Raw genomic sequence first — 13,182 nt, forward strand, 5'->3', positions numbered from 1 at the left:
GAATGCCCTGTTGGACAAGACATCTTTCTTCAGAGAGGAAAGTAATTTGGCTGCATCTTATAGTCCATTATCTCATTGCTTACTATGAAATTCTCCTCTCTGCCTTTGAAGCACTTACTTTATCATCTGTCAAGTCCAGTTGAAAACAGGGAATTAGAAATGTTGGCTGCTTCCAGCTCTGATTCAGCACTCCAGGAGCATAAGAGCCAGGAGAAATATGCTAGTCCACAAATGAGCTGCTCATAGTAGCAGGTGGTTGATGCAGACTGGTCAGTAAATAGTTCTGAGTCCCAGAATAACACTATGCAATAGGCAAGAGTTTAATAAATACAATCCGAAGGTGAACTTGCAGCAGAGAAGTAGACCAACGTGACTGTATGTGGTCAGCAACACGTATGAAGCCCACTCTGTGTCTGTCTTTGCTTCCTGAGTATGACCCTTTGAGGCAAGCCTTTTTAGGGGCATGGAGCCAGGGACTAGAAAATTACAGTACTTGAAAGAAAAGCCCTTCAAGACGTGCACACCTGGCTAGCGGTTCAGAAATGACTTGTGCCATTTTAGAGATCTGCAGTCACTTCCCTCCACAAAGCAGAAGAAATGAACATCAAGGTCTGGCCTGCTACCTCCTCATCCCCTTACTTCTACTCCCCTCCTAAGTTTCAGCTTTCCAGAATTAAAGTTTGAATGTTTACTTCCTGTTTTGTCAAAGTGAGGTACACAATTGGAAAGCTTACTTCTTAACAGGAGTTATACAAACGCTAAATCAGTAGATGGAGGAAAAGGTCAAACAGTTAGAATTCAAGAACAAAGACATCACTTCTCTATGGGCTTATGAGTAAAACAACCTCCTCTTTGTTATGATCTATACTTCTGAAATAAGGCATCCTGCTAGGCATTTTGTAAAGAATACTGCCTTACATCCCATCTTTAGTGTACAAGTACACTCAGGACACACAAGTCTACCAGAGGGTCATTAAAACTCAAAATATCCAAATTTCAATTTTGTCTCTTATTTGTTAACATGCTAACAAACTAAAAAGTTAATAATCATTCTGTCCTTCAAAATCATTCACTGGATTATAAACTCTTAGTCAATCATAACATACTCTCTAAAATACCATTCAAGAATCTTGCATGCTACTTGGATTCTATGTTATGTTTCTACAACAGAAACACTGTTTATATTGTTTAATAAAAAGACGCATGTGAAATAAAGGGGCTAGAGGCATGGTGAAATCTCCCCTGTTGGAAGCATTTAGATGCCGCGTACCAGCCATCTGTGCTGACTGTTGTATGGGACCCTGCCCAGCCCTTCATTTAGCTTGGCTGCTTTGCAGGCCAGCTGAACTTCCTACTCACTCCACAGTCCAGTTGGATCTCAGCATCTGTCTCTGTATACACAGATTAAACACCTGCTGGTTTCTAAGCATTCTAAAGACCTCTGCTGCCCAGAGAGTGAATGGAGGTTACAGCTTTAACAGTACATTTGGGTGATTTCTGACACTTGCTACAATTAAATATACTGTACAAAATTCACATTCTCTACAATGTATTTCCCTCATCAGTTCTCCTCCAGATATTTCTGTAGAGAGAGAATAGCACCAGGTATTGACCCACTTGTGTTACATAGTTGGAGAGATGGTATCTTCCATCAGGTCTCCCTCATAGGCCCAGCATCCTGGTATTCCCTTCTGCCAGAGATCCTGTAAAAGACAGCTGGGTTACCACTCCATGCACTGGGCCTGCAAGAAGATGGGGGACATGTAAGATCACAAACTCTTAAGTTATTGCCATCATATTGACTATAGGGTTTGATGCAGTCAACTATGCACCATGAAAGACAGAGTCCCACAGCCCCTTCCGATGATACCCTGCTGTGAGCATGTAGTACCTCCTCCCCTCCCCACTGCCTGCCTTTAGCTGACCATGGTGTACAGTAAATTTGCAGCATTTTTTGGCAACCGTCCTCATGTAGCAATGATCTACATTTACATTGGAGTATTTGTGAAGAATTCAGAAGTCTCTCTACCCTTGTCTGCCATGTAATCTATGGTAACTAACTCATTGAGCATGCTGTTCTATGTCTAGACCTCTCATCTTTGAAGAGATAGAGGCATGAAGTTGTCCCTACAGTGCTGAAACACTTCACATAGGCTCATTTTAAAACACCTTCACGCCTTTTAATTGTTTCTATTTGAGATTTTTTTTGGTCTCTATGCTAACAAGTATGCCTTAGTAGGAATAAGTCTTTGCATTTCTTTTAATTTCTAATTTTATCCTAGTTGAGTCACATTATTTGTATCTTGAAGGAATTTTCATACTAGTAGAGGCTGGAGACTTGATTCTACCTCATTAACGCATCTCCTTCTGCCCGTCCTTTTTTGGTCTGAAAGTCTTCCAAAGTAGCTCAGCAGTCTTTCTCTATATCTAGGCATATACTTTTAATAAACTTGCCCATAAGTATCAATGACAGAGTGCTTGCAGATGCATTCTGGGATTGTCAATGGAACCAAAAGTTTATGTGTCAAACATGAAAGGGAGAGTTAGTGAGAAAACTAGTGCCTCTCATCTCTCTCACTAATATATCTCAGATAGCACTGGGAATGCACAGAGGAGAACACTCTGTAAGAAAACATTTTATGAAATATGTATCACAGCAGCCATCATGTTCTGTTCTTCAAAGGGCCTCATTTCTCACCTTCCTGGGATTGGCTATGGAACTGGAATATATATTAGGCAATATCCATTCCTTTATAGCTAGATAACTTTCACAGGTTCCTAACCCACTCTCCTTTGATTTTATATGTTGTTGTTCTAGAAAAATGAATAATCATCATGTCAATAGCTCTGCTTTTCTAGATATTATTACATATGATCCGTAACCTACTCCTCATTCATCTTTTATCACATCATTTAAGTATCTTCTAGCTGTGTAAATCTTTCTTTTCTGCCCCTTCCACATCCTCTTGAACTTTACTTGTCCCCACTCCAAACCAAAGGAACTAAGAACCTTGACCATAATAAAATTCCAAGCATGTCCCAAAGTATAGGAAAAGAGGAGTTGTTAAGAGAGCAAGATAATTTACTCATGAATGACTTCTTGGCTGAATCAAAATAGAAATAAACTTTTCCAAGAGTGGAAGAAATGGTGACCTTTTGTTCCACAGATTTTTACAAAACAAATTGAATCTGACACCAATTCTCTTGGATCTGGACTCAGAGGAAATTCTCTGTAGGCCATTTGGGAAAGGAGTTCTCCTCTCCTATTCCCAGGTCACCCCAAATTCTCACATCCCAGCCCTTCCATTCCTACCCATTATGCTAGGGCCATACAAATGACTCAGAGTTTTAACTTATCAAAGTGCACTGGACCACCCATATGCATATTTTCCAAGCCTGCATTGTCCTTTGGAACCCAGAAGGTTTGCTGGTTTTATGCCAACCTTGCACACAGGAATCTTCACAAGCTGGGAGCCCTGGTCCCTAGGATACACCTTTCCTAAATGGCGTACAACCCATTCTGCCTACAGGTCTGCAGCCTCCCCCTCCCCAAAGTGGAACAAGGGGGTGGATCTAGGTCCCTGTCATTTATAGAACCTACTGTAGTCTTGGGGAATCTTCCCCCAACTTGGTAGTTTTCTGCTGTCCTTCCTCTAGGTAATGTCTGCCTTTACCCCTAACATAATCCCTCCATGGGATGCCAGAAACAAAATGGATACTTCTGGGAGCATTTGCTTTAGCCCCCTCAGTTTCCCTGCCTAATAGAATCTATTCAGATGCCAGGGTACTCCAAACCTTAGAGGAGGGTCAGGCTCAGTGGCTCAGGTCAGGCTCAGTGTATACTCAGGGCTTTGGGAAGCCAAGGCAGAAGGATCACCTGAGGCAGGAGGTTCGAGACCAGCCTGGGCGACATACCAATATCCTGTCTCTACAAAAAGTTAAAAAATTAGCCAGGTATGGTGGTGCATGCCTGTAGTCCCAGCTACTTAAGAGGCTGAGGTGGAGGATCACTTGAGCTCAGGAGTTCCAGGCTGCAGTGAGCCATGATCATGCCACTGCACTTCAGCCTTCTATCATAGCAAGACTCCCACCTCAAAAAAAAAAAAAAAAAAAAAAAAAAATTAAAAACCTTAGAGGAAAAAACCATAGGAGGAAAATCACATAACTAAATGCCTCAATACATTTTTTACTCTCGACATAAACTAAAACCTAGTGTCTTGTTAGCCAGCCTTTCTGAAGTTAACATAGTATCTATCTCACTCAAGGAAGAAATGACCCAAGGTCAAGAGGACCTCTTATTCATTCCAAGGGACTATATCAGCTACCAAGTCATTAAACAAGGCCAATTCTGCCTTTTTCACTCTGAGAACTTCATTAGATTTATCTGAAATGTGCTTGAAAAATAATCCAATTTATCTTGCTCCAACTAATTTAATTAGAATTCAATTAAATTCAACAGAATGCATACATCATTTTACATGGTGCACCTTGATTTATTTTATTTGATTTTTATCTAAAGATGCAGTGGAGTTATTTGACCCTGCAGTATTATAACCAGAATAATCCATTTCATGCATAAACAACCTGATCTTCAGGAGCACTAAGGGGGAAAAAATGTATGCTCATTATTATGCATGTCACGTACAACTCATTTGAATTTAATCTCTTTGACAACGTGTGCACCGGTGAGATAGGTGCATCATATCAGTTCACTTATACTTCCATAAAGGATATTTTTTAGCCCCTCCCTTGTTTTTCAGGAGAACACACACACACACACACACACACTCAAGTGCATCAATCAAGGAAAAGAAATGATACTCAGATTCTGTTCAAATCACTTTCACAGTCACGACGAAAACTTTAGGGTATCAAGGGAACCAAGGATGGAGTTTAAAGCTGTCTTCTTTATAGATAGTTCAAAATATTAAATCATCTGGAAATGGCTTTTCTGTTACAGAGTAGACATGCAGAACTGGGATACAATCTGTCTTGGGTACTATGTAAGTGCCATTGGAAGGATGCTGACTTTCCAGGAGATGATTGACTTTCCAAGAAGGCCTTGAGACTATCTTTTGGGTTGTTGGTGGCCATGGATCAGATTAACATGGCGGAAATCTTCCATGGCTATTTCTGTTATTCCAGAAACATGGTGAGGATAGCAAGTGTCTTTTCCCTGTGTTTTCTTGCTCCCAAATTACTTGTAGCTGAAGCATGCACCAGTAGAATGTGAAGCCAGTGTGCTCTTGGTTTACCAGTCTGCTGAAGCTGTTATCCTCAGCATTGTTCACCATCAGGCAGCATTAGTGCAGCTGTTATATCAAAGGAGCATTAAATGGCTGTAAAAACCTGGGGATGGTGGTGGAGAGGAGGTAGGGAGGTAGAAAATATACTTTAGCACAACAAATTTTTAGAATTTTAGTGTTTATTTTTCAGCTATTGAAGTTTTACCTCGTTTTCCCTTTAGTGGAACTTCTAAAAAATGAATGAAGCCATTCCCATTTCTTTTATTTGAAAGACAAAATCTTAATGTTCTCTTATTTGGTATTTTGTCACATACCCATCAGATGTCCTATGTGCCCTTGAGGAGTTTGGAAACATTATAGTAGCCTTTACTAGGTGAGACAGATGAGCAAGGTGCTTTGAGTCAAAGATCTGAAATTACTTGGATTTACCCAAATTTTGACATAGGATAAAAGGAAGGAAGGTGCGTCTTGGTTCAGGCTGCTGTAACAGCATACAATCATAGGCTTCATAATGATTAGAGTCAATGATGGGCCGCCATATGACAGTAGTGCCATAAGATTTTAATGGAGCTAAAAAAGTCTTATCACCTAGAGATGTTGTAGACTTCATAATGTAGTAGCGCAATGCATTACTCAGACATTTCTGGTGATAGTGGTGTAAACAAACTCTGTGCTGGCAGTCGTACAAAAGTATAGCACATACAATTATGTACAGTAATATTTGTACTATATAATTATGTAGTATAATACTTGATAATGATAATAAACATCTGTTACTGGTTTATGTATTTATTATACTATAATTTTAATCTTTATTTTAGAGTGTTCTCCTTCTATTTATTTTTTTTAATAAAAGTTAACTGTAAAACAGCCTCAAACAGGTCCTTCAGGAGATATCCCAGAAGAAGGCATTGTTATCATAGGAGATGACAGCTTCATGGGTGTTATTGCCCTGAAGACCTTCCAGTGGGACAGGATGTCGAAGGGGAAGACAGTGGTATTGACGACCCTGATCTTTTGTAGACCTAGGCTAATGTGTGTGCTGTGTTTTAGTTTTCACAAAAACGTTTAAAAAGCAAAACAAATAATGTTAAAAGTAGAAATAAGCTTATAGAATAAGGATATAAAGAAAATATTTTTCTGTAACTGTACAATGTGTTTATGTCTTGAGCTAAGTGTTACCACAAAAGAGTCAAAACATTTTTTAAAATGAAAACATGTTTATAAGGTAAGAAAGATGTAGTAAGCTAAGGTTAATTTACTATTAAAGAAAGGAAAATATTTTAACTAAATTTACTATTTAATTTACTATAATATACCATTAAAGAAAGGAAAATATTTTAACTAAATTTATTATAGCCTAAGTTTATAAAGTCTGCAGTAGTGCCCAGTAATGTCCTAGGCCCTCACATTCACTCAGCACTCACTCACTGACTCACCCAGAGCAACTTCCAGACCTGCAAGCTCCATTCATGATAAGTGCCCTATACAGGTGGACCATTTTTCCATTTTTTATACCATATTTTTACTGTACCTTTTCTATATTTTGATATGCTTAGATACACAAATACTTAACATTGTGTTACAACTGCATGCAGTATTCAGTACAGTAACATGCTGCACAAGTTTGTAGCCGAGGAGCAACAGTGTAGGTGTGTAGTAGGCTATACCATCTAGGTTTGTGTAAGTACACTCTATGATCTGTGTAAGTACACTCTATGATCGCACAACGACTAAAATCACTTGAGGATGCATTTTCATTGTTAAGTGATGCATGACTGTACTATAGACTGGGTGGCTTATAAACAACAGAAACCGTTTTCTTGCTGTTCTAGTGGATGGAAGTCCAAGATCAGGGCACTACGATGGTCAGGTTCCTGTGAGGGCCGCCTTCCTGGTTGCAGACTGCTACTGTATTCTCACATGGCAGAAAGAGGGCAAGAGAGTTCTCTGGGATCCTTTTTACCCCATTCATGAGGACTCCATCCTCATGACCTAATCAGCATCCAATGGCTCCACTTCCTAATACCACCACACTGTGGGGGACGTAGGATTTCAACATATGACTATTGGGAAGAAACACACATTCGGTCCATTACGAGGTGGTTTGTAAATGGTTTCATTTGGAAAACACAATAAATGACTGCTTTCCCTACAAGTACTCATTTCACTGGACTGGATTACACTGAATTCTACTGAGCCAGGTGAAGTGGAGTGTACATTTATGTTCACAAAAGTGATACTTCATTGTTTTTCCTTCTTTGTTCTTAAAGAAAGTGTCAGTGGTTCCCACAACTTGAGGGCCTGAGACTGGTTTTTAGTTTTAACCTTGGCAGTGGCTCCTCCTAAAACAGGCTAATTGCTTTTACATAGAATATAAATTTAACGAGACTGTTTATTTACAGAATAAAAATCCGGGGTTTGTAATCTGCCTGACATTTTTGTTTTGCCTGATGTTTTACCACAATGTTTGGTCTTGGTAGCTTTTAAAAAGGCAGAACATGTTATACTTCATGAACCAACTTGAGTTATCTTTTCACTCCCAGGCCCCCATCATTGTCTTTTTTAAAATAAATTTAATGCATATATTTAAGGTATGCAACATGATGCTACTACCTATATAAGATATACACATATATATGGTAAAATAGTTACTGTAGTGGAACGGATTAACATATCAAGTCTTTAAACATTCTCCTTAGATTGCTCTGCCTCGAGGGCTTTCTTTCCCACTGGTCTATCCTCCTTTTCTCTTCCATCTTAACTGAGAACCTTTTGAGATTTCCCACTTTATGACATCCCTTTCTTCTAATTGCATTTTCCTCTGTTAAGCCTGAAGCAGGAGTGGCAGTAACAGAATTATATTTATTCACATTTTTTTTTTTAGTTAGAATCATCCCTACAGTAGAAATTTCAACAGGTAAAATTTCTTCCCCATCATTATAATATTTAATTATGGTAAATATCCAATTTTCATTCTTATAGAAGACCTTTTCATCTAGAATAAATTTTATCTTGCCCATGCTGCAAAAATTGGATTTTGGTGTAATTTTGAGGCGTCTTTCAAGGCAGTCTGTCAAAAGTGCTGAGATAAAATTACTCTTTTATTGTCAGGTTCTTGTAACAGGGCAATTGGAGTCATCTTTTGATGCAAAGAATGATGAAGAAGAATGTCAGCTAGCCTCCACTCAGTGAATTTTTTTACTACTTGAAAGCAAAGGCCAGATATCTTTGTCTTCTAAAATGAGGCTTAACTCTCCTACTTATTTATCCAGGCTCCCTGCATGTTCTTTCAAGTAAAATGCATAATTGATTATCTCAGTTGATTATACATTTTTCAAGCAGGTTTTAATTATGTGTGGAGAAGTTCAGCACTCAGTGGAATCTAATTTTCCCAATTTGCTCATCTTCAAATACAGCACATTTCAAGCATAAAAATGTAGTAAATAAGTGATAAAATAATGAAATTTGACATGGGTTTTTATTTTAAGAGAAAGTGAGTCACCAATCCACTTGCATACTTTCTTTGTTTTTATTTACTCAATAGATTTTAAAGTTAGATGTTTGCCATTTGGCCTCAGGGTTCACTAACATAATTAAAAATGCAAAGCTAAAAGCATTTTGTAAGGAAAAATGTCAAAGTCCTTTAACAATGTTTAAAGAAGAAAACAGCAAAAGTAATCCTTAAAAGGTTGCCCCCTCTTTCCTACTCTCCAAGATGTTACTAAGTGTGAGAACTAGGGTCAAAAGTTCCTATTTAAAACTAAAATCTGTTAGTTTCATAATACTCATTTCATGTAAGACTCCTTAAATATTCCTCATTTCTTTTTTGCTTTCCTTCCCCAGTTTCTAAAGGGCAGGAATCCTCTAAACTTTCCAAATTGGAGAATAAACTTCTTAGTCAGAACTTGGGGAAATAATGCTGAGAGGCATGTTAACAATATTTTTTTCTAGTTTTCTTCTGAATGTATCATAATACAATTTTATAGACAAATTTAAGTAATCACTAAAAGTATTGGTACTTCCAAGTATACTTAAAGATAATTAAAACTATTATTCTGAATATCTACCTTGAGGTCGTTACTGTAGGAGGCAGTTTATGTAAACTATCTTGTTTAATCCTCATGACAGCCTGTGGGATATGTATTATGATCTCCATTTTACAGATGAAGAAAATGAGTCTCAGCTGGTTAGTGGCAGAGTTAGGATCCAAATTCAGATCTATTTAGTTTCAAAACTTCTCACTTGACTATACCATGCTGGTTTTCTGATGGAAGATGGCAAAGCCTCTTGAACCAACCAAGCTAGTGATTAAAAACTTACCTTTTTAGTTCAACCATTGTGGAAGACAGCGATTCCTCAAAGACCTAGAACCAGAACTGCCATTTGACCCAGCAATCCCATTACTGGGTATATACCCAAAGGAATATAAATCATTCTATTATAAAGATACATGCATATGTTCATTGCAGCACTATTCACAATAGCAAAGACATGGAATCAACCCAAATGCCCATCAGTGATAGACTTCATAAAAAAATGTGGTACACACACACCACAGAATACTATGCAGCCATAAAAAGGAACAAAATCATGTCCTTTGCAGGGACATGGATGAAGTCGGAAGCCATTATCCTCAGCAAACTAACACAGGAACAGAAAACCAAACACAGCATGTTCTCCCTTATACGTGGGAGCTGAACCATGAGAACACATGGACACAGGGAGGGGAACAACACACACTGGGGCCTGCAGGGGGTCGGGGGGAGGGAAAGCATCAGGATAAATAGCTAGTGCATGCTGGGCTTAATACCTAGGTCATGGGTTGATAGGGGCAGCAAACCACCTTGGCGCAGGTTTACCTGTGTAAGAAACCTGGACATCCTACACATGTATTGCAGAACTTAAAAAAAAAAAAAAAATTAAAAATGTTAAAAAAAACCTTACCTTGTCAGTTGTCTCTAAAGTAAGAGTACACATCCCAGGGGGAAAACAAGATGATCCCCTAGTATTACGGAAGAAAATATTATCATTACTTTATATGTGAAAAGGAAGAAAAAATATATTTATTTTATATGTGGAAAAAATAAGAAATTAAGTTTTGTTACTTTTTAACATGTAAATTGACCCTTGTGCAATCACTCAGTTAAGTTAGATATTCAAATCTTTCTTGTTTTTCTTTTTCGAACAGCTGCATAATTTTATTTTCCTTTTCCTTATATTTTTCTTCTCTCTTTTATTCTCTTCCTTCCTTCTCTTTATTTTTAATAACAAATTTGTTGTGATTTAATTTACTTACCATACAGTTTACCCATTTAAAGTGTACAATTCAATGGTTTTTAGTATATTAGTATTTCATATACAGATCCATTCAACCAACACTACAGTCTATCCTAGAACAATTTTATCACCTCAAAAAGAAATTCGTACCCATTCATTAGCTGTCACTCCCTACCTCTCCATACCTGCAAGCCTAAGCAAGCAGCTGTTTCCCGTCTTTGTGGATTGGCCGGTGCTGTGCACTTCATAAGAAGGGAATCATGTGGTCTTTTCTGACTGGTTTCTTTCCATGGGTGACTCTTTTAAGGTATATCAGAGTCTTTGACACAGGAGTAAATGTTCTGCTACCAGAAGGGGCTTTTCCTGACTTTGCTCCACTTATGTGGATCTGGTTAAAGGATTTCGCGGTTTTACTAGTTCAGTAACTAAACTTTGCAAAGAAATAGTATTGTCGATTTAAAAATAATTCCTACAGAAAAGCTGAAAGTCAAAGAGAATACCAAAATATACCATAAGTAACACAAAAAAGGTCAATTAAAACTTCTCTTGTTTTTAATCTGACCCTTCTTCATCAGCCACATTACAGAGTAAAACAAATAAAATAAAATGTAATCATATGTAACATAAGTATTAACTAAAATTTGTAACTGTCAGAAAGACAATTTTAAATATGGATTTACTTCCATTTTTATTAAAGTTTGGCTTTGTTCTAAGTGTACAGTGTACCTTAAGATACTGCCTGACACAGTGTTAGCAAGCAATTAAAAAACTAAGCAACCATAACATGAAGATAACTTCTGCAGTTTGGGGGTGTGGGGAGGTTACATTTAAAGTTATGCAACTCATTACTTTAAAAATTTTTTATTAAATGTAATAATAATTGTTTAATTAGCCTCAACTTATTAAAAAATAAAGTTTTTATACTATTGGGAAAACCCTTTTTCCTGTTACTGTAAAGATGGTTGTAATACACAGGAAAAACGGGATGGCCACAGATTAAAACACATTTTTCTGTTGACAATTAATGTTGAAAGATCCATAAAAAGACACGCTGAAGATTTGGGGAAGTAAATAGTAGAACACTGATGCTTTGCCATATTGGGATGAAAATACAGATGCACCAGCAATGCCCCCCTCAGACAGGCCTGTATTGTGGAGCTAACGGAGTGAGTGGGAATGTCTCATTTGCAGAAAGAGATGTCTGGGTCTTCCCTCTTGCCTCTTATTGAAACTTTTTTTCTTTAGCCATAATAAAAGGAGGATTTGGTTCTGACTAATGGAATGAGCAGATAAATATGAGGACATTATGGCTGGTGCTTGCTTCATGTCCTTTGCTCAAAAATGTCAAAGAATGAGTTCTTCTGAATTAAAACTGTACCCTGCACTTTCAATTCCTCTGTGCTTACCTCTGTTTACCCATCTCTTCTATTATGGTTTCTCCCTGACCAGCTAAGTGATTCCATGTCAGTCCCTGCTTCTGAGACAGCAGGGCATTCCCTTTCCTGTGATGACATGCCAACTTCTCAAATTACATCTCTCTCATTATTTAAAAAACAAAGAGTCAAAACTATGTTCTCTAGGGAACCTTTTCAGATTGGCTCCGTCCACTTTTAAAAACTAAAATTATCCCAGCTTCCAGCACTTTCATATAAATTTATTTGACTACATGGTTATTTTTATATTCTCTGTTTAGTTTAATTTATTTGTTTCGTGCTCCCTCTAAGCTTCCGGGAGGCAGGGCCAAGCATTCCTTTCTCATAACCTGCACCCAGCAGGCCTTGGCAAATGCTACGGACTGATTTGTTTCTCTGTGGCTAATCCCAAAACCCACAGAGTTTGCACACAATAAATGAATAAACATTGCTGGTAACTTGGCTACCAAAGAGTTTAATCAAATTCACAAAAGGAATAGACTTTAGGATCAAAGATACAAATTCCAAGAGTTGATGTGCACAGATCAGTATCTTCTAAAAGTAAGTCTGAATTGTGGCGTAGAAGAAAACATAAATCTCATTATGTTAGCCTGAGTCCTGTAGAAGACAGATAGAGGCTTGTATGTTCTACTTTATTAAGGCATACAATCACAAGGAGCAGGATTGAGGAAGGCAAAGAGGGAGACACAGCACAAGGGTACAGGGTACACACTGAGAACCTTGTGAGTCAGGGCCATATTCAGAGCCTGTATAAATGACTGCTTCACAGTGCACTCTGTGTGGAGGAGAAAGAAAGAATGTATCTGTCTGCTAGAGTTTCCTACTGGTCAGGTGCAGTAATTCCCCTGCACGTTCCAGTTGCTCATGAGTGGGCACGAAACAGGTTCCTGTAGGATCTAGACCTCTGTATCAACTGAGAATCCCCAGGAAAGAAGGCATGAGATACATAGGCTGGGCATCGGACACAGGGCCCCTGGGTTGTGCCCACATAATGTTGGTTATAGTCTATGCAGAGTTGGTCATGGCAGCAACCACTGGAGCTGGAGTAAGTGGCCAGAGACACTGGAGATAGGTGAGATCAAAAGGATGAATAGGAAAGGGAGCATACGAAGTGTCATACACATGTGTCAATAATCATATCGTTATTTTACATGAAGAAGCCCAAACCCAGAGTGAGATATATACACAATCATGGAGCTTAATTAGTAGAACTTAGGGGCTTC

The 13,182-nt window shown here is 38.2% G+C and overlaps 1 protein-coding gene and 1 long non-coding RNA gene across 4 annotated transcripts in view; one reads left to right on the top strand and one right to left on the bottom strand.

Moving 5' to 3' along the window:
• Window positions 1–13,182, top strand: part of LOC105465496 (solute carrier family 35 member F1) — a 404,409-nt gene that overhangs the window by 213,731 nt on the left and 177,496 nt on the right. The gene's annotated exons all lie outside the window — the stretch shown is intronic.
• LOC139363287 (uncharacterized) overlaps window positions 6,847–13,182 on the bottom strand; it is a 36,165-nt gene continuing 29,829 nt past the window's right edge. Inside the window, exons 2-3 of the long non-coding RNA XR_011623315.1 lie at window positions 10,194–10,251; window positions 6,847–7,312 (exon numbers count right to left, since the gene is read on the bottom strand). This is a non-coding gene — a long non-coding RNA (uncharacterized lncRNA). The remainder of the gene's footprint in view (window positions 7,313–10,193; window positions 10,252–13,182) is intronic.

The sequence above is a fragment of the Macaca nemestrina genome, chromosome 5 (genome assembly GCF_043159975.1).
Source record: "Macaca nemestrina isolate mMacNem1 chromosome 5, mMacNem.hap1, whole genome shotgun sequence".
Taxonomy (NCBI): domain Eukaryota; kingdom Metazoa; phylum Chordata; class Mammalia; order Primates; family Cercopithecidae; genus Macaca; species Macaca nemestrina.